Here is a 13,638-nt window from a genome sequence, read left to right on the forward strand (position 1 = left end):
TTTATGGGGATAGGGCCTGGGTGGGATTGTTGTCGGTGCAGACTCAAATGGGCCAAATGGCTTCCTTCTGCACGCAGGGAGCCTGTGAAAACGGAGGTTTAATTTTCTCTGGTACTTCCAATTGTTTTCCAATGTTTCGGAACACTAAGGGTGCAATTTTTGAATCAAGTGTTTTTAGATGAAACAAACACGGACCCTTCCCAGAGAATGATGTACCTTAAAAAGGGTGGGACATTGGAAAGAGCGGCAACTTTTTTTAAATTTATTAGTGTCACAAGTAGGCTTACATTAACACTGCAATGAAGTTACTGTGAAAATCCCCTAATTGCCACGCTCTGGCGCCTGTTGGGGTACAGTGAGGGAGAATTGTGCATGGCCAGTGCACCTAGTCAGCACATCTTTCAGATTATTGAGAGGAAACAAGAACACCCGGAGGAAAACCACACAGACACAAGGAAAACCTGCAGACTCCGTGGAGACAGTGACCCAAACTGTGAATCAAACCCTGGCACTGTGAGGCAGCGGTGCTTACCACCGTGCCACCGAGCTGCCCTTGGCTACTCTTGTGCATCTCCTGGGGCCTCCCTGGGAGTGTGCTGAGGCCCAGGGTGATACCAGTGGCTTTGAGTGATGGAGCCCAGAAACTGAGAGTGCTCACCTGAAAAGAGCAATGTTGGATGAGCTGCCGCAAAGATGGAAGAAGCCACGCAGCTTAAAGGGAGACCAGGTCTGGAGAGTTGTCCGATGGACAGGGCGAGCAGAGAGACAGTCAGTTCCCAACCTTACAATTGCTGCAAGTTCCACTCGCAATTTGGCCGTCGATGAAAATCCTCCACTGACAGCACTCCTATTTCGGTTTAGCAGATTTCCCAATGGCTCACGTTTTGGGTAATCATCTACTAACTGTTCAGTCATTTGGATTGGCACAAGGCTGATGGAAAATAGCACACAGCCTCCCGGAACTCCTCTTCACAGAGGTGCAGTAAAGTATTTATTGTAAACAAAACACAGAAAGGCAAAGCTATGGAAACAGTGGGTAAGTTTTAACTAGATTAACTGCAACACATTATGTATTGTAAATACTGGAGCTGTGAAGAGACCATTGGCCTTCAGTGACGAATGTGATCACATGTGAGTTCTAGTGATGAGCTCGGGTGAAGCATGCCGCTCCTATATCTTACAGTTTTATGCATGTCAACATTTTACTTTGATCATTGAAAATGCACTCTCACCAAGAGCAATTGTCACACACATTGTAGATACTTGACATGTAGAATCTTTAACTGGTTATAGAGGGGAACAGTTTGAAGTTAAACATTCTCCCTGGTGGAGATATTATTCCTCTCATTATAGACCTGTGATCACTTGGCATCTTTGGGAGTCAGTGGATTAATATCATTCCAGCTCTGGATGATAGCTGTGTTATGGGTAGCAACGTTCAGGCACCGCTGAACAGCATAGAAATTTTTTCAAGCTAGATTCTCCCAATACTCAGGAGTAGAAAAGATATTAATTTTGATGCCTCTGCATATTGTTGTTGACTATGGGACTGGGAGCTAGCAATTCGCCTTCATAACCTGGTTATGGTAGAAGAGGTAGAGACACGATAACAGTTTGTGTCACATAAACGCACAGTATCATATTGGAAAGAATCTCCTGTGCTATACTACACGGGGAGACAGTGGTGTTCTCACTGGACTATTAATCCAGAAACTCAGCTAATGTTCTGGGGACCCGGGTTCGAATCCCACCATGGCAGATTTTGGCCATGAAAAGATTGTCGATTGTGGGAAAAACCCATCTGGTTCACAAATGTCCTTCAGGGAAGGAAACCTGCCATCCTTTCTTGGCCTGGCCTATATGTGATTTCACACTGACAGCAATGTGGTTAACTCTGAACTGCCCTCAGTTCAAGGGATGGACAATAAATGCTGAGCTTCTCAGTGATGCCGACACCCCATGGAGCAATTTGAAAAGAACACAAACCCACTGATACACAGCGTCAGTATCTGCAGCATCTACAAGATGCACTGCAGCAACTCACTAAGGCTCCTTCAACAGCACCTTCCAAACCTGTGACCTCCACCACCGAGAAGGACAAGGGCTGCAGAAAAATGGGAACATCACCGCCTGCAAGTTCCTCTCCAAATCGCACACCATTCTGACTTGGGAGAAAATCACTAATCTTCCAGTCACTGGGTCAAACTCCTGTCTCCCCCACACTGTGGCTGTGAGGCCAAACTACACCATACAAACTACAACAGTTCGAGAAGGTGGCTCACTGTCACCTTCTGTAGGCAGTTAGGGACGGGCAATAATGTTTTTAAAATCATACAATCCCTACAGCGCAGAAGGAGGCCGGTCTGACCATCTAGTCTGCGCCGACCACAATACCACCCAGGTCCTATTCCCGTAACCCCACATATTTACCCCGCTAATCCCCTGACACTAGGGGCAATTTAGCTTGGCCAATCCCGCACATCTTTGGACTGTGGGAGGAAACTCGGAGGAAACCCACACAGAGACAGGGAGAATGTGCAAACTCCACACAGACAGTGACCCAAGCTGGGAATCGAACCCGGGTCCCTGTCACCGTTAGGCAGCAGTGAGGCACTGTGCCACGGTGCCACCCTGTTTTATTCACTCATGGGAGGTGGACCTCGCTGACAGGACCAGCCCATCCTCTAATTACCCTTGAAGTGAATGACTTGTTAGGCCATTCCAAAGGGAACTTAAGAGTCAAACCACATTGGTGTGGATCTGGAGTCACCTGGAGGCCAGAGCAGGTAAGGTCAGCCGATTTCCTCCCTGAAAGGACATTAGTGAACCAGATGTTTTTTGTTGTGACAGCGGTTTCATGATCATCACTCGACTTTTAATTCCAGATTTTTTGATTGAATTAAAATTTCACCTTTCAATCTGTGTCCCCAAAGCATTACCCTGGATATTGCTGTTTTACTAGTCCAGAGTCAATCCCACCGTGCCACCCCACCATGAATAAGGAAATAAAAATTTTAAAAGCACTATCAAGTGATGTCCTCAGCAATAAGCTCCTCACAGACATAAAAACAAAATACTGCGGATGCTGGAATCTGAAACAAAGACAGAAAATGCTGGAAAATCTCAGCATATCTGACAGCATCATAGGATCCCTAGGATCGATCTTTTTTCAGACAACTGATGTCCATGTCTTTCAATGAATTGTAGAATCCCTACAGTGCAGAAGAATGCCATTCGACCCATTAACTGTGCACCAACCACAATCCCACTCAGCCCCTATCCCCATAACCCCATGTAGTTCCCCCCTTGATCCCCCTGAGACTAAGTGGCAATTTAGCATAGCCAATCCACCTAACCTGCACATCTTTGGACTGTGGGGGGAAACCAGAGCACCCAGAGGAAACCCACGCAGATAGGGGGAGAATGTGCAAACTCCACACAGACAGTGGCCTGAGGCCGGAATTGAACCCGGGTCCCTGGCGCTTGAGGCAGCCATACTAACCTCTGTGTGCCACCGTGTCACCCATGTGGAGAGAGAATGGAACCAATGTTCCGAGTCAGGATGGCCCTTTGTCAGAGCTGTTCCTCACAGATGCTCAATTTGGGTTCCAGCAGCACCACTCAGTCCCTGTCCAATATGAATCCAGGAGAGAGTGTCTACCCTTGTCATCCAGTCTGCCTTATTCAGTCAAGCAAACAGACTTACACAATAGGGGGTCAAAGCTTTACACTGGCTAGAGTCACAGAAGCACACATGGGGGTGGTCATACAAGTCAGAGGTCATGTACTTTGTCAAACTAATTTCAGTTGCTTCAGCAATGAACTTACCATCGTCACAATGGAAGCTGTTTGCTGATTACTATGTCTATCTCCTGCTTGCTACAATGATGTCATGTCATTGTTCAAGTCCAGGAGCTGGATGTTATCCAAGCCTAGGTCAACAAGTGACCATTAACATTGATACCATGTGGGTACCAGACAATGAGATTCTTTTTATTCATACGTGGGACATGGGTGTTGCTGGTTGGTCACCATTTATTGCCCGTAGTTGCCCTTGAGAAGGTGGTGGTGAGCTGCCTTCTTGAATCGCTGCAGTCCACATCCTGTGGGTTGACCCACAATGCAATTAGAGAGAGAATTCCAGGATTTTGACCCAGGGACTGCGAAGGAATGGTGATATATTTCCAAGTCAGGATGGTGGTTAACTTGGAGGGGATTTTGCAGGTGACGGTGTTTCCCTGTATCTGCTGCCCTTGTCCTTCTAGAAGGAAGTAGTTGTGGGTTTGGAAGGTGCTGTCTGAGGATCTTTAGCGAATTGCTGCAGTGCATCTTGTAGATTGTACACACTGCTGCTACTAAGCATCGATGGTGGAGGGAGTGGATATTTGTGGATGTGGTGAGAATCAAGCGGGCTGCTTTGTCCTGAATGGTGTCAAGCTTCTTGAATATTGTTGGAGCTGCACTCATCCCCAAGTGGAGACTATTCCATCACACTCCTGACTTGTGCCTTGTAGATGGTGGACAGGCCTTGTGGAGTCAAGAGTGAGTTACTCACTACCGCATTCAAAGCCTCTGCCCAACTCTAGTAGGCACTGTTCTTATATAGTGAGTCCACTTGAGTTTCTGGCCAATGGTAACCACAAGGATGTAGATGGTGGGACATTTGTGATGGTAATACCATTGAATGTCAAGGGGCGGTGGTTTGAATGTCTCTTACTGGTGATAGTCCTTGCCTGGCATTTATGTGGCGTGAATGTTACTTGCCATTTGTCAGCCCAAGCCTGTATATTGTCCAGATCTTGTCCAGTATCTCCAATTAGGAAGGGCCACACCACTGACCCCATAGCAATGTCAAATCCCATACAATCAACATCTTAGAGATTATCACTGACCAGAAACCTAACCATCCACACAAACACAATGGGTAATAAAAAAGGGAACACAGCTCACCTGCTGACACCGCAATGCTTCTCAAACTCTTGCTAAAATCCCGAGTATGAGAAGATACTTGTTATTTATCTAGATTGCCACAATTTCAAGAATACTCGAGAGATTTGACACCATTTGGGGAAAAAAAGCAGCTACAGAATCCATCTCTTCGCATTGTGAATGCAATACGTATTCTCTATCCACAGGGTGCACTGCAGTAACATCTCATGCTTATTTCAACAGTGCATTGCTTCTTTCAGGATCTCTATCAACAAAGGCAAGAACTGCAAGTGGCTCTCTGGCTCACTGGTATTGCTGCTATTTCTTCATCATCACTGGGTCAAAATCCTGGAGCTCTCCTGGTAATGCCTTCCTGAGAAGGTTGTTGCCATCACGACTATAGTGACTCAAGAAGGCGGCTGCTGTCAGGGGCAGAATCTATTTTCTCTCTTATCTCCCACAATTGCTGGTTTTTATGGAAAGAGCTGTGTAATTTCTTACCCTTGGAGTTTGAATTCCAATTAAATAATTCAGCAGCAAGCTTTTGTGAGTTTAAAAGTAAAGGTTTCTCATCCTCATGCACTTACCCCAAATTAATGTCACACACCCAGGCCAGAATTTTACAGTCCCACCTGCCACAGGAATCAAAGCAGGTGAGGGGTTTTACATTTCAGGATGAGCGAAGCACCCTTTATTGTGCACCAAAGGAAAGGGTCGCTCCTGCAACTTAGAGTTAGGTAGCTTTCATTTCGGGACCTACAACCCCAGTTCAGGTAAAGTTGCAGTGATGAAGTGGAAATGGTCAAGACCATCAGGTTTCAAAGTGTCCAGATCACCAACAACCTGTCCTGATCTCTCCACATTGGCACTATAACTAAGAAAACCCACCAACGCCTCTACTTTCTCAGGAGGCTAAGGAAATTCAGCATGTCAGCTATGACTCTCACCAATTTGTACAGATGCACCATAAAAAGTATCCTATCCGGGTGTATTACAGCTTGGTATGGCTCCTGCTCTGACTAAGACCGCAGGAAACTACAAAGGGTTGAACGTAGCCCAATCCATCACACAAACCAGCTTCCCATCCATTGACTCTTTCAGCACTTCCCACTGTCTCGGAAAAAGTAGCTAACATAACCAAGGGCCCCCCAAGCACCCCAGACATACTCCCTAGCAACCCTTTCTGTCGGGGAAAAGATACAAAGATCTGAGATAACATGCCAACCCACTCAAGAGGTGGTTATGCCAGCGTTGGACTGGTTAACAGCACATGACAGTCGCGGTTCCATTCATCAGGAACTTGCTGAGAACTTCGATGACCAGTTTGAACCGAGGAGTCAAAAGAGTTAAAGTATATTTAATAAAGTCACAAGTAAGGTTTACATTAACACTGCAATGAAGTTACTGTGAAATTCCCCTAGTCGCTACACTCCAGTGGCTGTTCGGGTCAATGCACGTCTTTCGGACTATGGGAGGAAACCGGAGTACCCAGAGGAAACCTACGCAGACATGGGGAGAACGTACAAACTCCGCACAGGAAGTGACCCAAGGCAATATTCCAGTCACTTCACACACAGCAGGTCAGCTAACTTTGAGTCAATTTGCTAATTTGGGGTAAGTGCACAAGAAGAAATAACCTTTATTTTAAACTAACAAAAGCTTGATGCTGAATTGTTTAATTGGAATATAAATTCCAAAGGTAAGAAATGACATCTCTTTACAAGCTTACAAGCACTTCCCTTCCCTACAGCCACAGTCCATCTAACAAGGAGGAGGGCATTTCCCTCTCCACCCCCACCATGGTGGTCTGACAGTCATCTTTTTTCATTTTTGTTAAATCTTTTTCAAACATTCCTGTTGATGTTGAAGCAGCCTCCCATTCGGTGTCACAGTGGTTAGCACTGCTGCCTCACAGCGCCAGGGACCTGGGTTCGATTCCCAGCTCAGGTCGCTGCCTGTGCAGAGACTGCATGTTCTTTCCCTGTGTCTGGATGGGTTTTCTCCCGTTTCCTCCCACAGTCTGAAAGGTGTGCTGGCTAGGTGGATTGGCCATGCTAGAAATTCTCCCTCAGTGTACCCGAATAGTGTGGCGACTAGGGGATTTTCACAGTAACTTCATTGCAGTGTTAATGTAAACCTACTTGTGACTAATAAATAAATTGAAAAAAAACACTGCAACCAGCAGAAGCCTGAAGGCCTCTAAAGGCCCCTCTATCTTCAGACCTGTCAGCTATCCTCAATTAGACGAGGAAGCCATCTCCATGTTAATTAACCAGGGAAATTTTGACTTTAATCTTCCCCAGAACAAGGTTTCCCACTCATAAATAAACCCGGTTCATTCCCCCGCTCCACATCCACATAGTGAATCAGCCACCATTTCATAACAGGTAACAAGCTGATAAAACCTTCCCCGCTGCACCAGCCACCGCAACGCACACAAATAAAATTTGGCACAAATAAAATCTGATAATTATTTTAAAGGCAAATTTCCATGGTTCGTGAACAGGACAGTTCTTTCAGCTCCCTAAATATGTCAGTACCCTCCATGATCAAGGCATCTAAATGGATTAATCCCCTCTAAACTGGTTACGTTGGAATAAAATGAACCAATGGCACATTTATTAGCTCAATATAATGACTTATGTCAATTGGCCTCTGTCAATAGATCTTTAGTGTACGCAACAACTGAAATACTTCAACAGCCCAGAAGAGGGCGCTATAACATCATATTTGATTGAAAATGATTCAGTTTCTCTCTATATTCCTTCTTTGCCATGAAGCTTGTTCAAGGAAACAACTTGCCACCACCTTCTCAAGATCAATTAGAGATGGGTAATAAATGTACTGCCTACCAGGGAAGCCCATTTCTCACAAAACATTTACAATATACAGCAGTCACTATTTTCCAAAGAAAAACCCGAACAATGAACACAAGCTACCTGCTGTGTTCTAATGCAATAGCTCGAATCATCTCCCTGTTGAATAAATTGTACATAACTTTTCAACATCAACACCAGATTGGAATTATGTTGTTTCCAATGGTGTGATTACAATCTAAAGCACCAAAATTGTATTTTATTAATTTTCCAATAATTGAAATAACATTTAGTTCCATAAAGCTTCGGTTAAAATCACCAAATAATTAAGATTTCAAAATTATTCCAAGTCATTTATGACAAAGAATGATTATTCACTTGATTAGCAATTGATTCATCCAATACCAACAATATGGTAAAGGGTAAATTGTACTTTTAATTCAAAATGTACTTCCAATAGAAGTTATACATCTAATAGGTCAGAGGCTAGGTAATACTGCGGCTAATAACTCACTTCCTGGCTCCTCAAAACCTATCCACCATCCACGAGGCACAAGTGTGATGGAATACTCCCCATTTGCGTGGATGGGTGCAACTCCAACAACACTTAAGAAGCCCAATACCATTTAGGCCAAATCAGCCCTGCTTGATTGGCACCACATCCACAAACTTCCACTCCCTCCATCGCCAACACTCAGTAGCAGCAGTGTCTGCCATCTACAAGATGCACTGCAGAAATTTACCAAAGATCCTTAGAAAGCACTTTCAAACCCAAGACCACTTCCATCAAGAAGGACAAGGGCAACAGATACATGGGAACACCGCCATCTGCAAGTTCCCCTCCAAGCCACTTACCATCCTGACTTGGAAATATATCACCGTTCCTTTACAGTCAGTGGGTCAGAAGCCTGGAATTCCCTTCCTAATGGCATTGTGAGACAACCCACAGTACACGGGTTGCAGTGTTTCAAGAAGGCAGCTCACCTCCACTTTGTCAAGGGCAACAAGGGATGGGCAATAAATGTTGGCCAGCCAGTGACACCCAAAAACGACTAATGAATAAAAAAAAATTTTAAAACTCTTGGTTTGATTCATCTAATAAACCCCTAACAAAATGTTTGTATCCTTATCTAAGGAAGGATGTCCTCGTTATAGAGGGAGCGCAGCGAAGGTTTACCAGGCTGATTCCTGGGATGGCAGGTCTGTCCTATGAGGAGGGACTAAGTCGGTTAGAATTGTATTCACTGGAGTTTAGAAGAGTGAGCAGGAGGTCATGGAAACTTGTAGGCAGATTCAGAAACAATGTTCCAAATGGTGGGGGAGTCCAAACTAGGCGGTCGTTGTTGAGGATAAAGAGTAAACCTTTTAGAACTGAGGTGAGGAGAAATTTCTTCACTCAGAGAGAGGTGAATCTGTGGAATTCATTCCCAGAAAGTAGTTGAAGCCAAAACATTGTCTGATTTCAAGAATAAATTAAGTATAGATCTTGGGTAAAGGGATCAAAGTTTATGGGGAGGAGGAGGCGGGATCAGGACACTAAATTTGATGATCAGCCATGATCAGAATGAATGGTGCAGCAGGCTCGAAGGGCCAAATGGCCTATTCTTGCTTCTATTTTCTGTGTATGTACGGAATTTGAATGTTTGATTTGTGACAATGCGCTCTGGTTCACAGGTTGTTAACCTGTATTGAAAAAAACAGTTCCCATAGCTTTATTTAAGGATCACCAATCAGTGATTCTTTATCATGAGAATATCTCAATTCTCTGACAGCTTCAGGAGTGGTTGACGAAATGCTGTAATGTCCAGATGCTGTGCCTCAAGGGATAGTTTATCCCTCTCTAAGAAAAGGCCAACTCTGACCCATGGCTCTGAGTGACATCACTGAGTCTGATAATTGGCCATGGGTGAAGGAAGGATGGCCCTTTTCATCATTACCCAATGAAGACATGAAATTCTGCTGGAAATTAACCTCATACAAGCACACAAATATATGGATTAGTAGCAGGAGTAGGCCACTCGGCCCCTCGAGCTTACTCTGCACCGTTCAGTAAGATCTCCTTGCAGTTTAGCAGGCACAGTGGTTAGCACTGCTGTCTCACCGTATCAGTGACCTAGGTTTGATTCCACCCTCTGGTGACTGTCTGTGTGGTGTCTGCACGTTCTCCCCATGTCTGTGTGGGTTTCCTCCAGCTGCTCCAGTTTCCTCCCCCATCGAGAGATGTGTAGGTTAGCCATGGGGATGTGGGCCTGGGTGGGTTGCTCTTTTGGAGAGTCGGTGCAGACTCAATGGGCTGAATGGCCTCCTTCTGCATTGTTGAGATTTTGTGATTCTATAGTTTGCTGTTCACCCCACATCCCTGTGACTTTCTCACGGAAGCCCCTCAAAAAAGCAGGTTTAGTTTAATGAGTGGAGTCATATTCTTTGCAAAGGCAATGTCTGGACTTCCCCCCATATCCTCATTCAGAACATATTTTGCATCTTGAGATTTTATTTAAATGTCGGTAAATTATAACTCCTCGGGGTATAAAACCAGCCTGGCTGCCGTTCACAGGTTCAATAAACTGAGAAGCAAATATAAAATTATAAACCTACCGTCCAGAACTCCACATTTCATTCAACGTCAATACTGGCTCAGACTTTATAGTGAAGCTGAAAGCATTCATTATCATTGTTCCACTGAAACTGACAGGACACTCCCCAGGCTGCATAGCTAGAAACATCGAAACATAGAAAATAGGTGCTGGAGTAGGCCATTCGGCCCCTCGAGCCTGCACCACCATTCAGGATGATCATGGATCTTCGTGCTCTTTCAGTATCCCACTCCCATTTTCTCTCCATATCCTTGACCCCTTTAGCCACAAGGGCCATGTCCAGCTCCCTCTCGACCATATCTGATGAACTGGCCCCAGCTGCTTTCTGTGGTAGAGAATTCCACAGGTTCATAACTCTCTGAGTGAAGAAGTTCTTCCTCACCTCAGTCCTGAATGGCTTAGCCCTTATTCTTAGACAGTGAACCCAAGTTCTGGACTTTCCCAACATCGGGAACATTCTTCCCACATCTAGCATGTCCAGTCCCATCAGGATTTTATACGTTTCAGCAGTGCTGTTCTCACAGCAGAATAGTCCCCTCTCATTCTTCTAAATTCCAGTGAGTATAAGCCTAGCTGCTCCAGTCTCTCTTCATACATCAGTCCTGCCATTCCAGGAATCAGTCTAATGAATCTTCGCTGGACTCCCTCAACAGCCAGAATGCCCGTCCTCAGACTAGGAGACCAAAACTGCACACAATACTCAAGGTGTGGCCTCACCAAGGCCCTATATAACTGCAGCAAAACATCCTTACTCCTGTACTCAAATCCTCCTGCTGTGAAGACCAGCATGCCAATAGCTTTCCTCACTGCCTGCTTTACCTGTATGACAACCTTCAGTGTAACGCTGCGCTTCCCCTTTTCCTAAACTGCCACCATTCAGATAATAGGTAGGGAGTCTAAAACTAGAGGACATGGGTTTATGGTGAAAGAGGGGGGATACAAAAGGGTCCAGAGGTGCAACTTTTTCACACAGAGGGTGATGAGTGCCTAGAATGAGCTGCCAGAGGTGGTAGTAGAGGGGTATACAATTTTTTTTTTAAATTTAGACAGTTACATGGGTAAGAGATGGGTATCGAGGGGCATTGGCCAAATGCAGGCAATTGGGGCTAGCTTAGTGGTAAAAATTGGGCAAGTTGGGCTGAAGGGGCTGTTTCCCTGCTGTAAGATTCTATAACTCTAATATTTTCAGAACATTTTGCAACAGTCAGCAAACTTGGGGAAAGCCTTCTGCTGGCTGGCTGTCTCGGTGGAATCCGGGCTAAACAGATGAAGCTGTCCACCTACTGGGCCAGCACCTCAATCACTGGCTGAAGACTGAGCCAGAAAATGTCTGATGGACGGCAGTGGAATCAAACTGGAAACTGATTGCTGCAGTCAGCGTCACAATCAGAGAGTAGCAGGCAATATCATTAGGTGAATGACCTCCCTCCCTGCCCACTGTCCCACATTGTCTTTTCCATTTATTCCTTTACATTCCCTAAAGAGATATGGTCATGAGGTGAGTTGAGCACGATCATAGAGATCCTTCAGTGGAGAAGGAGGCCATTCTGCCCATTGAGTCTGCACCCCACCCTATCCCTGTAACCCCACATATTAACCCTGCTAATCCCCCTGGCACTAAGAGTCAATTCAGCATGGCCAATCAACCTAACCTGCATATCTTTGGCATGTGGGAGGAAACCAGGGCACCTGGAGGAAACCCACGCAGACACAGGGAGAACGTGCAAACACCACACCACCACCCAAGGCCAGAATTGACCCTGAGTCCCTGGCGCCATGAGGCAGCAGAGCTAATCACTGTGCCGCATATTGACCTTATTGAATAGCATGTGGATCAGGTTCAAGGCAGCATACAACCTCCTCCTGCACCATTTTCAAGCGACATATCATGAGGACCAAATCAGATTGAACCTGTTGATGTAATTTGGTGAAACTGAAGCATCTGGTGCAAGGTTGCTCCAACGCTTGCCAGCTCTTGAGAGGCATCCATGGCCACTTGCCCCTGTTAATCGACTGAAAAAGGTTGTGAATGTAGCTCAATCCATCACGCAAACCAGCCTCTCATCCATTGACTCCGTCTACATTTCCTACTGCTTTGGCAAAGCATCCAGCACAATTAAGGACCCCAGACATTCTCTCTTCCACCTTCTGCCATCAGGAAAAAGAAACAAAAGTCGGAGGTCATGTACCAGCCGACTCAAGACAGCTTCTTCCCTGCTGCTGTCAGACTTTTGAATGGACCTACCTCGCATTAAGTTGATCTTTTTCTACACCTGAGCTATGACTGTATCTGCTGTCTCTCATTTCCTTCGCTATGAATTGTCTGATTTGTCTGTATAGTGCGCAAGAAACAATACCTTTCACTGTATTCCAATACATGTAACAATAATAAATCAAATCAAATCAAATCTCCTTTTATTCACATCTCTTAAGCTTTGTTGTGCGTTCTTGCCTCCCTTCCTGCATGAAACCCTAAATGTGCCATTAGCCATTTTGAACGGACTTGAGTGATTTGGTACTTCAGGTGTTTGGAATTTCCTCTAGAAATTGCCTCCTTTGTTGCTGGCAATCTAAACGCAATTTGATGGTGAAGTAAACCCTTTCCCAGAAAATAGATTTAACGCTCATAAATGCTCAGCAACAACCCTTTATAAGCATCGAGTGTGGGCTTTTAATACAGCAAATGATTTAAATAATTCTACATTGATTTTCTGTTTTAACACATGAAGGATTTCGATTTACAAGAGTGGTTCTTATCTATTCCTTTGCTTACCTCCTCAGAACATCATGGTGACACAGTGGTTAGCACTGCTGCCTGACAGCACCAAGGACTCGGGTTCGATTCCCAGCTTGGTTCACTGTCCGTGCAGAGTCTGCACATTCATAGCATCATAGAATCACTACAGAGTAGAAGGAGGCCATTCGGGCCATTGAGTCTGCACCGACAACAATCCCACCCAGGGCCTATGCCACAAATTTACCCCGCTAATCCCTCTACCTTATGCATCCCGGGAAACTAAGGGGCAATTTAGGACGACCAATGCACCTAACCCACACATCTTTGGACTGTGGGAGGAAACAGACGCAGACATGGGGATAATGTGCAGATTCCACACAGACACTGACCTGAGCCAGGAATTGAACTCGAGTCCCTGGAACTGTGAGCCAACAGTGCTAACCACTGTGCTGCCCCCTCCCTTGTCTGTGCAGGTTTCCTCCAGGTGCTCTGGTTCGGAAGGCATGCTGGTTAGATGCATTGGTCGTGCTAAATTCTCCCTCAGTGTACCCGAACAGGTGCC

The 13,638-nt window shown here is 45.3% G+C and overlaps 1 protein-coding gene across 2 annotated transcripts in view; it reads left to right on the forward strand.

Moving 5' to 3' along the window:
- The first annotated feature begins 869 nt into the window (after positions 1 to 869).
- The window catches only part of atp8b4 (ATPase phospholipid transporting 8B4), a 288,525-nt gene continuing 275,756 nt past the window's right edge, over positions 870 to 13,638 (forward strand). Inside the window, exon 1 of one of the 2 annotated variants that reach the window (XM_080214353.1) lies at positions 870 to 977. The gene's annotated coding sequence lies outside the window, so the exon portion shown is untranslated. The remainder of the gene's footprint in view (positions 978 to 13,638) is intronic. The other variant, XM_080214351.1, reaches the window with a different exon arrangement.

The sequence above is a fragment of the Carcharhinus amblyrhynchos genome, chromosome 28, assembly GCF_965287045.1.
Source record: "Carcharhinus amblyrhynchos chromosome 28, sCarAmb.v2.hapA, whole genome shotgun sequence".
In the NCBI taxonomy this organism is placed as follows: Eukaryota; Metazoa; Chordata; class Chondrichthyes; order Carcharhiniformes; family Carcharhinidae; genus Carcharhinus; species Carcharhinus amblyrhynchos.